The following is a 5,306-nucleotide window of genomic DNA, read 5'->3' as shown; positions in this document are numbered from 1 at the left end:
GAAAAAGAAGACGCTAATCTCACTATTCTCACTAATCGCACTGGAACAGACTGAAGGCTCGGGCGGCTGTCAGTGGGATGTCAGGCCTCCAGCTGTCTATGACATCACATGTGACATGTCAGAATGACTGCTTGTTTCTTTGAGCTGCCATGATTTAGTATCTGCTATAGACAGAACCTGATGTTTTTACTATGGACCTTACAGACCTCAGAACCCAAGTAATTAGTGCAGGGGCTCCATTTTGATCATCTCATATTTCACATTATTTGAGTTCCAGGGCTCAGATACATTTGCACCCTCTATAGCAGTGGTCTTCAAGCTGTGAACCCCCAACCGCTGCAGAACCACAACTCCCAGCATGCCCAGACAGCAACTTTGCATAAGGAAATAGTCTAATTAAACTTTTCTTATATATAGAATCCCTGAAATCTCCAATCTCTCCTTTTATTGCTTTATGATCTGTGTTACTTATTTGTAAAAAACAATGTTTGTGATTGTCTTCCCCCCACACACTTATGGGCTATCTCTTCAAACGACTTTATTTGACCTAAAGCGTATAATTGATTTACATAAATAAGCCCCTTTTCATCCAAAAGAGTGAATCTTTAATTTTAAGGAACTCTTTAAGTGCTTTATTCGACCATAATGAAGTAAAGTCAAAACTCCATGTGATTTAAAAAATAAATTTAAGTTCCCCCCATACTTAATTATCTAGATATGCATGGGTGTAGTGAGTATCCCAGCTTCCAAAATCTCAAAAATATCCTTCATTTTTCAGAGGCTTTTTCAAAAATGAAAGAAGCGATCTGATTGGTTGCTATGGGCAACTCAGAAACTTTTCCTCTGGGCAGGTTTTGATAAATCTCCCTCTATGGGGGAGATTCATTAAGACCAGTGTAGAGGAAGAGTTGTGCAGTTGCCCATAGCAACCAGATTGCTTCTTTCATTTTTCACAATGCCTTTGCAAAATGAAAGAAGCGATCTGATTGGTTGCTATGGGCAACTCAGCATATTTTCCTGGAAAAGTTTCTGAGTTGCCCATAGCAACCAATCAGATTACTTCCTTCATTTTTCAGAGACTTTTTCAAAAATGAAAGAAGCGATCTGATTGGTTGCTATGGGCAACTCAGCAGCTTTCCCCATAGACCACAATGGGCCTACTGGTTTCAATGGGCAAAAAATCAGAGTTAATGCACTAGACACAGTTCTCTATACCATTAACCCCTTCCCGACCTATGACATACCTGTACGTCATGGGTGGCAAGGTGTTCCCGACCCATGACATACAGGTACGTCATGAACATTTTTGCCGCTACTCCCGGCATCCCGCAGCGCCCGGTAAGATGGTGGCTATCACTGATAGCCAGCCATCTTACCATGCGACCACGGGGGGTTTCATCCCCCACCCCCCCCCCCAGCGATCGCTGCTATCAGCTGGTCAACTCTGACTAGCTAATAGCAGCGTTTCGCTATCAGAATATTTAGCAGCGCGGTGTGTAAGTCCCGATCACGGGGATCGGGACACACACCGCTCTGCTAAGTGTCCCTTACCCATCCCCCGGCATCACTTACCCGACCATGCGGTGTCCCGAGTGGTCCCGTTGCGAGCGACGTCCTCCAGGCGGTCCCGGCGGCGCTGCGTCCCGGCGGCGCAGGTTGACCGCCAGATGAAGGGGCAGCCGACACGCCCCCTCAAAAAAAGCGCTATAGCAGAGCCAGAAATTGCCAAAGGCAGCGCTGCATCAGTCCCCCAAAAAATGTGAGTTCCTGGATTTAAATATCTATATTCAGGATGGCTGTTCGCATACTGCCAACTATTTTAAGGAGGTGAATGCAAACAGATACCTCGACTTTAACAGTTGCCATCTTAAATAATGGAAGAAGAACATTCCATTCGGTCAAATGAAAAGAATCCGAAGGAATTGTTCTTCCACACAAAAATACCTACAACAACTAGAGAACCTGGAGGATGGTTGTAAACAAAAAGGGTATCCCAAACCCCTTATACAAGGAGCACGCCAGAGAGTGGACGAATTAGAACAAAGTGCTTGCTTGAAAAATAATAAACAGGGTAATGCAGAGGGGGGTTATAATGATGAATTTGATTCTGTTTTTCTAACTAGGTATTACACTTCACACACCAATATTTTTTTATAATTTTTTTTTATTTTTGTATAGGTAATATCACCAGCTCATATTATTGTGTCATGATTACTGGCACCATATGTAGTCCCCCAGTTATTCTTCTTTAGATGTTTTCCGTGTCCTGTGCAGTATCTCTCCCAGAAGTCCACTTGATGGCCCCCGTGGTGGTCTACACCCCGAAGTCATCAATTTTTACTCTAAGAGAGAGTGTGCAGCTGTTTCTGGAGACGGTCAACAATAACCTCTGCATGGTGGAATAATAGGTCACGATGTTTATCAGGATCAGTAGAAGCATCACCCACTCGATGATTATGATGGGGATTTCACGGATCTCGTCCCAGTCTTCATCATTATGGAATAATTCCTTTAATGTTTCATATCCAAAATAGAAAACTACACAGACAAAAGTCAGGCCACAGCAGGTGCATCTACTATGGTGGATGACTTTTTTTGCTCCTGGTAATTTATACATCTGGATGGACTGCCCAAGGTAGTATAAGGCTTCACATGTAATGGAAATTATCGTGCTGACAAAGTGTATCCTGGGATATTCTTCGGGGGACAATACATGCATAACAGCTGTGGAAAAACAGGAGGCCCACACAATGGCCAGCAGGATCCTCTGGATCAGGACCTGATGACCCCTGAACTCTTCAGTATGCATAACCATATACTTATAAATAAGAAAGGTTAGTACCAAAGTGCCAATGGACGTCCCTATAAATCCAATTCTGAATAATATGCTTTCGGGAAAGACATTTCCCACGTCACTGTGAAGGAAAAGAAACCAATGTTATTATGGATATTTCCTCACTCCCAACCCATGAAATAAGAATCATTTGCTTGTTTATCTTACCTGATGCTCATCAGTGGCGAGGCTGCATGGCCGAGGACGACCGTCATGATGTAGCTGGTGGCAAGCCAGGCCGCACACCAAAACGCCAACAGGAGGGGGACGAACCCCAGTCCTTTTAGCTCCATTTCAGACAAGTAGAAAAAGAAGACGCTAATCTCACTATTCTCACTAATCGCACTGGAACAGACTGAAGGCTCGGGCGGCTGTCAGTGGGATGTCAGGCCTCCAGCTGTCTATGACATCACATGTGACATGTCAGAATGACTGCTTGTTTCTTTGAGCTGCCATGATTTAGTATCTGCTATAGACAGAACCTGATGTTTTTACTATGGACCTTACAGACCTCAGAACCCAAGTAATTAGTGCAGGGGCTCCATTTTGATCATCTCATATTTCACATTATTTGAGTTCCAGGGCTCAGATACATTTGCACCCTCTATAGCAGTGGTCTTCAAGCTGTGAACCCCCAACCGCTGCAGAACCACAACTCCCAGCATGCCCAGACAGCAACTTTGCATAAGGAAATAGTCTAATTAAACTTTTCTTATATATAGAATCCCTGAAATCTCCAATCTCTCCTTTTATTGCTTTATGATCTGTGTTACTTATTTGTAAAAAACAATGTTTGTGATTGTCTTCCCCCCACACACTTATGGGCTATCTCTTCAAACGACTTTATTTGACCTAAAGCGTATAATTGATTTACATAAATAAGCCCCTTTTCATCCAAAAGAGTGAATCTTTAATTTTAAGGAACTCTTTAAGTGCTTTATTCGACCATAATGAAGTAAAGTCAAAACTCCATGTGATTTAAAAAATAAATTTAAGTTCCCCCCATACTTAATTATCTAGATATGCATGGGTGTAGTGAGTATCCCAGCTTCCAAAATCTCAAAAATATCCTTCATTTTTCAGAGGCTTTTTCAAAAATGAAAGAAGCGATCTGATTGGTTGCTATGGGCAACTCAGAAACTTTTCCTCTGGGCAGGTTTTGATAAATCTCCCTCTATGGGGGAGATTCATTAAGACCAGTGTAGAGGAAGAGTTGTGCAGTTGCCCATAGCAACCAGATTGCTTCTTTCATTTTTCACAATGCCTTTGCAAAATGAAAGAAGCGATCTGATTGGTTGCTATGGGCAACTCAGCATATTTTCCTGGAAAAGTTTCTGAGTTGCCCATAGCAACCAATCAGATTACTTCCTTCATTTTTCAGAGACTTTTTCAAAAATGAAAGAAGCGATCTGATTGGTTGCTATGGGCAACTCAGCAGCTTTCCCCATAGACCACAATGGGCCTACTGGTTTCAATGGGCAAAAAATCAGAGTTAATGCACTAGACACAGTTCTCTATACCATTAACCCCTTCCCGACCTATGACATACCTGTACGTCATGGGTGGCAAGGTGTTCCCGACCCATGACATACAGGTACGTCATGAACATTTTTGCCGCTACTCCCGGCATCCCGCAGCGCCCGGTAAGATGGTGGCTATCACTGATAGCCAGCCATCTTACCATGCGACCACGGGGGGTTTCATCCCCCACCCCCCCCCCAGCGATCGCTGCTATCAGCTGGTCAACTCTGACTAGCTAATAGCAGCGTTTCGCTATCAGAATATTTAGCAGCGCGGTGTGTAAGTCCCGATCACGGGGATCGGGACACACACCGCTCTGCTAAGTGTCCCTTACCCATCCCCCGGCATCACTTACCCGACCATGCGGTGTCCCGAGTGGTCCCGTTGCGAGCGACGTCCTCCAGGCGGTCCCGGCGGCGCTGCGTCCCGGCGGCGCAGGTTGACCGCCAGATGAAGGGGCAGCCGACACGCCCCCTCAAAAAAAGCGCTATAGCAGAGCCAGAAATTGCCAAAGGCAGCGCTGCATCAGTCCCCCAAAAAATGTGAGTTCCTGGATTTAAATATCTATATTCAGGATGGCTGTTCGCATACTGCCAACTATTTTAAGGAGGTGAATGCAAACAGATACCTCGACTTTAACAGTTGCCATCTTAAATAATGGAAGAAGAACATTCCATTCGGTCAAATGAAAAGAATCCGAAGGAATTGTTCTTCCACACAAAAATACCTACAACAACTAGAGAACCTGGAGGATGGTTTTAAACAAAAAGGGTATCCCAAACCCCTTATACAAGGAGCACGCCAGAGAGTGGACGAATTAGAACAAAGTGCTTGCTTGAAAAATAATAAACAGGGTAATGCAGAGGGGGGTTATAATGATGAATTTGATTCTGTTTTTCTAACTAGGTATTACACTTCACACACCAATATTTTTTTATAATTTTTTTTTATT

The sequence above is a fragment of the Hyla sarda genome (assembly GCF_029499605.1).
Source record: "Hyla sarda isolate aHylSar1 chromosome 2 unlocalized genomic scaffold, aHylSar1.hap1 SUPER_2_unloc_11, whole genome shotgun sequence".
Classification (NCBI taxonomy): Eukaryota; Metazoa; Chordata; class Amphibia; order Anura; family Hylidae; genus Hyla; species Hyla sarda.
The sequence above is the reverse complement of the archived record's forward strand: the minus strand, read 5'-3'. Positions refer to the sequence as shown.